An 11,219-nucleotide genomic window follows, 5' to 3' on the forward strand; every position below is an offset into this window, starting at 1 on the left:
ATAAAACTTTCATTGAAAATAAGTATAGGAAAATCACAATTTAACTCAAAAACAGTTTTGTCGCTTACTGTACAACTTTCGGAGTATTTAAAACAGTAATATTTCATAATACAGTAATATAACCTATATTTTTATGATAATTTATCAAAGTTAATAAAATAAAAGCTAAGATATTTATTTTAATTTCGAATTTGCCAATATGATCTGTTTCTTTTCAGTGAAATTGAAACTATAAAAGAAAAATAAAACAGCCTTTGAACTTACCAATACTAAAGTTTTTAAGCTTAATAAAGTTATTTTTTAATTCTAAGCTGTGAATTTATACTTTTTTTTTATTAAAAGCATCCTATTTTGAAAACAATAAAGTAGTTTCTAAAATTGCTCTCCTCAATTTTATTAGTTTTAACATGATGTTAATACTAGTTTATACATATATACACATTTAGAAAAAAATATAACCAGTCTTGATAGTACAGATACTTATATCAATAACTTTTATACCAGCATACATTTAAACTACTTACTTTTATATAAAAAAAACTATAATTTAATATTTTATTTGTGCAGATTTACAAAAACAATACAATGTTTTTCTCTTATAGTAAACTATAAAGATATTCAGTTTTAAACAGCCCTGAAAAAAGTGTTGGAACAAATAAATGGAAAGTATTGTAAACAAAAATAAATAAAGCCACATAAGTTGTGAACTTTCTATTATTTGATTCTAAGCAAATTGCAATACTATAATTCTAGTTTAAAAACAAATAAATATCCTATACTACAAACAAAATTTTGTTTTTATGTATAACTCTCTGCTGTTAATTCTCTGTTTTCACTATTGTTTGTTTGGGTATTTTGTATATTGTTGGGTTCTGCTTTGAATGTTTTCTGATTTTTAGTTGCAGTTTGAGCAGTATTAGATATTGATGTTGGAACGTGAGAATCTGCTAACAGCTCGGAGTTACTTTGTTGGTCTCGCCTCTTAAAGCTTGACGCTTTATCGGCCGAGTGTGCACGCTTTGTGTGCTTCTTGACCATGTCAGTGATGTGGGTTGTTGACATGGCCTTGGGATTCTTATTTTTGGAACTCATTCTTCAAGGAAATAACCAACCGGAGAGTTTCCGTGAAGAAATCAATTGCAATTAGCCGAGATTGAACTCAGAAATGCAAACAGATAAGAATTCTCCGCAATTAACCGAGTCAACGCTCAGTAATGCGAATTGGTACGAATTCTTACGCAATTAACCAAGTTGGGACTCAGTAATGCGATCTGTTGATTTTTCACCGCACTTAACCGAGAATGAGCTCAGTAATACGAACTGGAAACGAGGTATAGTTAGTCGAGGCTCGACTTAGTATAATAATGACCACTTACCGTAGTCAATTAAAAATTAGAAAATACTTAACAAATGCTACTTTCGTAATCAACCGTTAACTTACTATATTCTAACTTAGATAATTATAAACTTAGTTAGTTAAATTAAACTGTTAGATAGAGAATTGTTAACACAAAGTTTATTTTACACCTAAAAACTATTATTACGATACAAAAAAGAGACACTCACACTCATGCAGGGCAAAAGCTCAGGAACTAAGTTACCACAACAAATCACTGGGCTGACTACTACAAGACGTCTCGAGCTGGTTTCTAACGCCGGTATTCGTTTCGGGTTGAAACTCAATCTCTCGATCAAACGTTTTTGCGGACTGGCTACGTGAAAAATAAGCCTCTACGCTGAATGTGTAATCAAAAAGCCTTCTCTAAGTGATAACAAATGCCTAATACGAAAAACCTTCGTTGGCTGTAAACGTAAAATGCCTACGCTTATTTGTGTAAGTAAAATGTCTCTTCGTTGAGTGTTATTATAAAAGCCCACGCCCTTCTTGCGACGTCTATTTTTATGCAGTCTGCTTTTCGAAGAAAAAAGATTTCTCTTCTCTTCACAAAAGCAGTGCGAAGCAGGCGCAATGCTTACACCGCCACCTGCTATCCCCTAAATTTTCATTTTTATTTTTTTTAAAAAAAATAACAGGACAGGGCCCTCCTTTCTGAAATGCCGTGGATTTGTGTGGTCCATTACCCCTGAGCTTTGATAATACTAACGCAAAAAAGTGAAAAGATAAAAACTAAGCATGCAAAGGTATTATAACCCAGTAATTTACAAATTCACAAACAAATTCACAAATACAGAAAATAGTTTACAAACCATTGTAATGGTAACTATTTGGAAAAGGGTAGAGTTTAACGTAAAAGTAGCGTTAACTTACATTAATGGTTGGTATTAAAGAATCTTTAAATTTAAACTAAGGTAAAGTTTGCAGAATTTAACAAAACATAACAGCTAGACAACATCATCTGAAAAACGTTCTAAACTTTTTAAGAAACCCTTAAATCAAGTTTTTAACATCTAATAACAAAATTCTAAAACACACATGAGTGGTACAATTTACAATAATACGATATCATCGATTATTTCGAAAAATCTTAATCTGTAAAGAACTTAAACACTGATGTAGAGTATACACAAGTAGAATTACTTTGAAAAAAGCATCTAGATGTTAAATTTTAGAAATTGTATCTCTTAAAACATGGACAGTACAGCAATTAACAAGGAAACGCACGTTTTTTTGAAAAAATCAAACTTGTTAAGGGCACTATACTTTAGAGTGAAGTGATTAGTGCTAACAACATTTATTTATTTTTAATTGTTTATAAGACATTAGAAAATTTTATCTAAAAAGTTAAAGCACTAATACATTAAAGTGAAGTGGTTAATACTAACAAAATTTACTTTTTTAAATTGTTTATAGCTTCAGAAAAATTTATCTAAAAAGTTTAAGCACTAATACATTAAAGTGAAATGATTAATACTAACAAAATTTACTTTTTTAAATTGTTTATAGCTTCAGAAAAATTTATCTAAAAAGTTTAAGCACTAATACATTAAAGTGAAATGATTAATACTAACAAAATTTACTTTTTTAAATTGTTTATAGCTTCAGAAAAATTTATCTAAAAAGTTTAAGCACTAATACATTAAAGTGAAATGATTAATATTAACAACATTTACTATTTTAAATTTTCTATAACTCCAGAAAAATTTATCTAAAAGTTTAAACACTAACAACATTTACTTTTTTAAATTGTCTATTAAACTTCAGAAAAATTTATCTAAAAAGTTCCATAAAACGTAGTGCTATAAAGAATAAAGAGTTAATCACAAAAAAAAACAAAAAATTGGTCCCTATTGCGCGTTATTCGCGTGCGTTTAATTGTCAATTGTTAATGTCTTTTTCTTTACTTCTGGATTACTTCACGCTGGTCCTCCTGTGTCCAGTTGATGCCGCCCTGCTGGTTGTTGTTGCCCGACTGGATGTTGTTGTAGTGAGCCAAACGCGAAGCTCCAGCGGCAATGCGCTCGAAGATGTCGTTCACAAAAGAGTTCATGATGCTCATGGCTTTGCTGGAAATTCCAGTATCGGGGTGTACTTGCTTGAGCACTTTGTACACATAGATGCTGAAGCTTTCCTTGCGACGAGCCTTGCGCTTCTTCTTACCGTCAGCTGGGACGTTCTTGACTGCCTTCTTGCTACCTTTGGATGCTGCCATTGTGAATGAATTTAAAAAGTGAAATGCATTCATCAATTTGCAAAAGAAAAAATTTACAAGTGAGTGCTCAAGAGAATAACGACTAAGTGAATGATTAAGTTAATTCAAACTTTCACTCCCATCGCGTCTTGTTTTCAAGTAGTATCAATAAACTTTTGGCGCTTTGTATGCGAGCAATAAAAATGTATCAAAACAAATTTACTCGAAAGAAGCTAAAGGCCAATAATTGAACTTAGTAGTTTCTTATTGCTAGTTTCTAAATTCTTTACAGTTACTTGAGTTTGAGTGAAGAGTTCACTATTAATCAAAAAAAACTTTTGAAGAAACCTAAACCACTAATTTAATTATCGAAAAAACCAAGTAAGTTTGGAAGTCACTAAACTTTTGACCTGTTTTGTAAACATGAAGAAAGTTAGTGAAACTTGATGCTTCTCGTTGAGTTATTAGGTTTTTAGTTTATGCTAAAGTTCAATAGTTTGTAGTTTAAATTTCATTTATACTTAAATTTCTCGGCATAACTATGTGACCAACATTACATTAGTTACAGTTAGATGCACTTTTAACGTTGTACGCCATTCAATTAAGGTTTAGTTGTTATTCATTACTAGAACTTTTAAGTACTGGTTTGTTTATGAATATCGACAACTATTATTTTTACTATTTGCTAAATTTGTTATCGTTAGCAACGTGTGCGGTAATTAACTAATGACAATTAGTCTCGAACTCGCTAATGTGATTTTAATGTATTATTTTTACTAGTCTGTAACTTCGTTTCAATCGTTAAAGTTATTCTTGGTTGTTTCGATGTTTACGTAACAAACAAAAAAAACAATTGAAATAATGAAACGAATTTTACGACTTCCCAAGAAGTTAAGCATCTATTACTAGACTTCAGCAATTCAAAATAAATGCAGCTGTATTCTATGTTTTTTAATGGCGTTGAAAAGTTGTATTTTTTTATCAATTATTCTGGTTTGAAGGTTTGGAACGTTTCAACTTCTCACTCCCTTTAAAATATTTTATCGTTGAGGTTGCAAAAGAAATTTTCAAACACTGAATTTTTTTGAAGTAAAAAGAGAAAGTTTCGATTCAAGTTTATGAGTAGCAATAATTTACAACGCAATGTTTCGCTTGAATTTCGATAAAATTTTCACACAGAAGCATTTTAAAAACAACGTTCGAGCTTTTAGTTTGTAATTCAGTAGTTGTTATTGTAATGCATTTGCTGCGAAATGAAATTTGTTTTAAAAGTAATGTAACTAAATCTAGTAGTTAAACAAATTTCGTTTTGCCGTTTTTACGGTTTAACCGAAATCGGCTAAAACTCGAAACTGTTTTATATCACTTAAAAAAAATTTGAGTTTTAAATACACTGTGTTTGCCATTAAAAGATGTCAAAAGATACATGAGTGCTCGTAGACGAAAAGAAATATTTTTACTTGTTTAAATATTCCTGTTAGCTTCATTTTACGGTAAAATATTTTACATAACAGGCAGAGTGTTGTGAAACGACTTTAAACACAGAACGCCAGTAGATTATAATAGCAGTGCTGGCTTGAGATATTAATCGTACTAATGGTTCGGTGGCCATAATGGCAATAAACAACTTAAGTACTGTTTCGTTCATCAGGTATTATATTGTTAGCTTGCAATCTAATGCTCGACTGCGTTTTCAACTAGTCGATTCGATGTTTACTGTGTAAATTCGCAATTTCGATCTACAACAATACTCGTATAATTTAGTTGAAATGCAGTGTTTTAAGATAACAAAATTCAACTTCAGTTCGGTTGGAAGTATTATTGTATTATCAAAAAATCGTAAACGTCGATGTCAAAGAATGTTGGCGTTAAATGCATAGTAATCTAAACTATGCACTAAAATATGGTTTATTTAATGAAAATTTCGCAAATTAAACTGTAGAATTCGAAATTTTTTACGAGGTCTGCTTTGAAAAAAACAGTCGCGTCATGAAAGTTGCGACTTGAGGTGACGGTTATTCGCTTTTCCAACCGTCAAGTTACTCAAAGTCGTTTAGGTGGAGGTTCAGGTTCCGGTGGTTCAAGAGCACTTGTCTTATCTCCTGTTCTTCTGGGAGGCTCCTCCTCCTTTCCTATGGATGTTTGGGGACTCGTCGAGCAGATTTGGATCCTATTGTCTTCACAATGGACATTCGAATGAGAGACCAATGTCTCTTCTTCAGAAACATTATGAAGGGAAAACTCATTCGGAGTATCATTTTCCGAATGGTTCTTCGAGCAATTTGGCTCGGCTTTGTCCTCATCATGGACATTTGAATGAAAAATCAATGTTTCTTCCTCAGAAACATTATGAGGTGGAAACTCATTCGGAGTATCACTTTCCGAATGGTTCTTCGAGCAATTTGGCTCGACTTTGTCCTCATCATGGACGTTAGAATGAAAAATCAATGTTTCTTCCTCAGAAACATTATGAGGTGGAAACTCATTCGGAGTATCACTTTCCGAATGGTTCTTCGAGCAATTTGGCTCGGCTTTGTCCTCATCATGGACGTTAGAATGAAAAATCAATGTTTCTTCCCTAGAAACATTATGAAGGGGAAACTCGTTCGGAGTAACGCTTTCCGAATGGTTCTTCGAGCAATCTGGCTCGGCTTTGTCCTCATCATGGACATTTGAATGAAAAATCAATGTTTCTTCCCTAGAAACATTATGAAGGGGAAACTCATTCGGAGTATCGCTTTCCGAATGGTTCTTCGAGCAATCTGGCTCGGCTTTGTCCTCATCATGGACATTTGAATGAAAAATCAATGTTTCTTCCCTAGAAACATTATGAAGGGGAAACTCATTCGGAGTATCACTTTCAGAATGGTTCTTCGAGCAATTAGGCTCGGCTTTGTCCTCATCATGGACATTTGAATGTAACGCTTTATTTATCGTAGCGTCATCACGTAAGTTATAATTTTTAACCTGACTGGTTTCTTGATAGTTCTTCGAGCAACCAGGCGTACTCATTTCTTTATGTACAACAGGAATTATGTTTGGCGTCTTATCGACGGTAATCTCAATTTTACGTTGATGACCGCCACTATTTACATCCTGTGGAGGAACGGGATTTTTGTTTTCTGTATAATGTTTGCGTTCCCTCTCTAGGTCTCTATCAATATGTGTTTCCGGGATATATACATTTGAATTAAGGGAATTTCCCTCTTGTGAAGTATGTACAGAATCAGATATGTTAGATCGGCCATAACCTATATTACAGGCTTTTGGGGTGTCTTCGGCGAATCTAACACGAGACTTTTTAACCCCACCCCCTGAGCCTCGCGTTACTGCGAGGGTGGGAGGGAGTTTCCCTGTCGTGGGTAATTGTTAACATTATTCGGCCTGGAAGGAGGCTCATTTGAATGGGTGACATCACGGTGGTCATTGTAATCGTCATTGGAGTTCCTTCTGTTGTTATAATCACGTTCGTTACCGGAGTCGTTGTTGTAATTCCGGTCTCTGCCATTGGCGTTACGGCCATAGTTACTATTGTTGCCGTAATTCTGGTTTCGAGCGTTGTAATTTCGTCTGTTATTGTTACCGTTTCCGTGGTACCGGTTTCGATTATTGGAGTTTTGGGTGTAGTTCCCATTGTTACCATGATCTTGGTTTCGATTGTCGAAACTCTGATCGTAGTTACCATCGTCTATGTAATTTTGGTCAGGGAAATTATCTCTCCCGTTGTTCCGACGCCTACTAACCCGTTGGTTTTGGTTTCTTCTTGACCTATCATAATTTACTTGTTGGTTCCGTGCGTAGTGGTCGTCATCCTGGCGGGACCAGATGGATTGTACACGACGTTTGAATTGTGACAGGTCCTCTAAGAAGTACTCTTCAATTCTGCTTTTTAGAGAGACGGGTGCATGATAGTATAGGAAAAATTTTACACGATCATCTTCTTTAGCATATGCCCATTCAGTAGCCTCGGTTAGGTAAACACTGAACGGTGTTTTGCTCGTGTGAACTGGAGGTTTGCTGAGAATGGGTGTCAGTAAATTATCACGTTTCTCGCAAAACTCCTTGAACGTCTGAAAATTACGATCTTCAGGGTTGGTCAAGCCGTAGTATTGAGATACTTCGTCGGGAACCCATTTTCCGACTATGATATTATATTTAGTTCTATCGTTTGTGACGTTCAACCGTTCAAACTCTCCGATGAAATAGTTCAGGGTTTGACGAGGGTTAGTAATTTTACTAAACCGATGGAACTTACGTTCGAGATCGTTATCGCTAACATTTATATACGAATTATCGATAAAATTGTTGTAGACCGGTTCACGGTAGTCGCAAAATTTAGACTGTCCCGGGTACCGACTGTCTCTAGTGTTGACGTTTTCGGGGGCAGGCATCACTTGTATACGCCGCTCATCCCTAACCGGCTCATTTTTAATAATCATTGTTTCATTTTGATGTATGAGTTGGTTGGTGGGAGGTGCTTGTTGCACATGACGTTCTTCTTCGGTGTTGGAATTTCTGAAAGTTGGTAGATAATTTGGCCCTCTATTACATCGCGTATTCGCCATTTTGTCAAAATCATAATTAGTCATTTTTCTGACACTCTTGCGGGTCTGTACTCTTGCGAGCATTGGCCCTCCCTCATGTTCAAAGCGTCAAAAGCTGGTGAAACGTAATTATTTTGACAACTGTTGTTTCGTGCGTCGGCCATGTTTAATCTTTCCCTTTCTCGTGTAACTTTGGCTAACGCTGTCCGACAATCGCTCAAAAGAGCTTTGAGCTCTTCGTTTTGTTGTTTCAAATTGAACTCGTCAGCATCATCCGGCGCTAAATAGTGATCGGCCTGGTTGTGGCCGGGTGCTGGATACATAGATCCACAATCACTTCCCATTGGCATGGATGGTAACCCGCCTTCTGGGAAACAGGTTTTGCGCATCTCTCGCTTTTTTTCTGTCATCGTCTTCGTTATAAATTCATTTGTGTTTTGAAAGGTTGGAGTATTCGGGCGGTTAAGGACGCCACTATAACTCTCTGCTGTTGATTCTCTGTTTTCATCTTTGTTTGTTTGGTTATTTTGTATATTGTTGGGTTCTGCTTTGAATGTTTCCTGATTTGTAGTTGCAGTTTGAGCAGTATTAGATATTGATGTTGGAACGTGAGAATCTGCTAACAGCTCGGAGTTACTTTGTCGGTCTCGCCTCTTAAAGCTTGACGCTTTATCGGCCGAGTGTGCACGCTTTGTGTGCTTCTTGACCATGTCAGTGATGTGGGTTGTTGACATGGCCTTGGGATTCTTATTTTTGGAACTCATTCTTCAAGGAAATAACCAACCGGAGAGTTTCCGTGAAGAAATCAATTGCAATTAGCCGAGATTGAACTCAGAAATGCAAACAGATAAGAATTCTCCGCAATTAACCGAGTCAACGCTCAGTAATGCGAATTGGTACGAATTCTTACGCAATTAACCAAGTTGGGACTCAGTAATGCGATCTGTTGATTTTTCACCGCACTTAACCGAGAATGAGCTCAGTAATACGAACTGGAAACGAGGTATAGTTAGTCGAGGCTCGACTTAGTATAATAATGACCACTTACCGTAGTCAATTAAAAATTAGAAAATACTTAACAAATGCTACTTTCGTAATCAACCGTTAACTTACTATATTCTAACTTAGATAATTATAAACTTAGTTAGTTAAATTAAACTGTTAGATAGAGAATTGTTAACACAAAGTTTATTTTACACCTAAAAACTATTATTACGATACAAAAAAGAGACACTCACACTCATGCAGGGCAAAAGCTCAGGAACTAAGTTACCACAACAAATCACTGGGCTGACTACTACAAGACGTCTCGAGCTGGTTTCTAACGCCGGTATTCGTTTCGGGTTGAAACTCAATCTCTCGATCAAACGTTTTTGCGGACTGGCTACGTGAAAAATAAGCCTCTACGCTGAATGTGTAATCAAAAAGCCTTCTCTAAGTGATAACAAATGCCTAATACGAAAAACCTTCGTTGGCTGTAAACGTAAAATGCCTACGCTTATTTGTGTAAGTAAAATGTCTCTTCGTTGAGTGTTATTATAAAAGCCCACGCCCTTCTTGCGACGTCTATTTTTATGCAGTCTGCTTTTCGAAGAAAAAAGATTTCTCTTCTCTTCACAAAAGCAGTGCGAAGCAGGCGCAATGCTTACATATGAAACGTTTAATTATAATATGATATTTTTTAATAACTAGTTGCAGAGTTGGTAAGTTTTATGTTGTAATATTTTATTATGTAGGGCTTAATGATTTTATTTCAAAATTAAATATAAATAAATAAAATTAAGCAAATATGTTTGTATATACTTTTAAAATTTGATTAAATATAGATTAAAATAGTTATTAGTTAAGCTTACTATTGTTTAAGCTTACTATAGTTACGACAAATAAAAGCGCTCAAAATGTTTGGTCCTAAGACCTGGTGTAAAAACCTTTCGGTTATCGGGTCACATACCATCTTAGTTTAAAAAAAAAATCTATGACAATGAACAAAAACATCACAACACAAGTGTGAGTAAACAAGATTTCAGGATACAAAAAAAAACAACTTCAATCAGAAGATGAACATAGTTTTACAAAATCAAACATGATTTTTTTTCGCTAAACTGTCTTTTTTTACTAAATGTTTCTTTATCATTAGACAGATTTTCATCCTTGCTAGGTCTTTCATTACTGCATGTTTCAGCGCTTTTAAACAACCTCCGCTAGCTTGGCATGTAAATCCTGATCGTTAAATGTACCATTGCCGAAACGCGGTTTCAACGACTAAAAAACGGAGAAACTCGTAATAGAACTGATCATCTTGATTGATTATTTTGAAAAAAAAGTTTTATATTTTATAAAAAATGTACTTTCAACTTTGTTTTCAGTCGAAGGAGTTGCTGGTTTAGTAATTTTAAATCACAATTTTGCTTTTTAAAAGATTTTTATTTTTTTAGTATAGTTTTACGAAATTACAAAAGCCAGCTAAGACCATTTTAACAATTTCGGTCTTTAAAATCTTTTTAAATTAAGTTTGACCCTTTACTACACATCACTGTTATAAAACGTTGAATAAAGTAAACAAAAGCTAATATCTTAAATTTTTCTTTATTTAGTCTGTATAATTTATTGTAATAAATAACTAGTTTTTAACCAATCGATAAATTTAGTGTCGTTTTAGTTACCTCTTAAGTTGTTATACACCTTAGTATTTTGAATAGCTTATCTTTACAAAAATTGAAAAAATTAAAACTTATTTCTACAATAACTTCTAGTGAATATTCTAATATAATTTATTTTTATATTCATGACAACTGATTGACGTAACAAATTTTCAAAACTTTTATCTATAAAAAAATACTTTTTTGTATTATTTAGTTATCTAAAGACACACATTTAGCAAAGATGTTTAAAACCTCGTTTGCTACTTTGTTCTTTTTCGCGACTCTGTTTAGCTCTTTGGTGTTGAAAAAAGAGCTAAACAATGCTGGAAAGCCAAAACCTTCATTCAGCGAAGACATGCTTACAGCTAAAGCCATTCAAAAGTCTGTGGTCGAATATTTGGACAAGTTCATCGAAGATAAGCCAAAAAGCCAACCTAATATTA

General features: G+C 34.2%; 1 pseudogene; it reads right to left on the reverse strand.

Annotated features, from left to right (window-relative positions):
* Positions 1-3,310: 3,310 nt before the first annotated feature.
* On the reverse strand, positions 3,311-3,611 carry LOC145838711 (histone H2B 7-like; annotated as a pseudogene).
* Between the last annotated feature and the right edge of the window lie 7,608 nt (positions 3,612-11,219).

The sequence above is a fragment of the Thalia democratica genome, chromosome 6 (genome assembly GCF_965202585.1).
Source record: "Thalia democratica chromosome 6, ktThaDemo2.hap1.1, whole genome shotgun sequence".
Classification (NCBI taxonomy): domain Eukaryota; kingdom Metazoa; phylum Chordata; class Thaliacea; order Salpida; family Salpidae; genus Thalia; species Thalia democratica.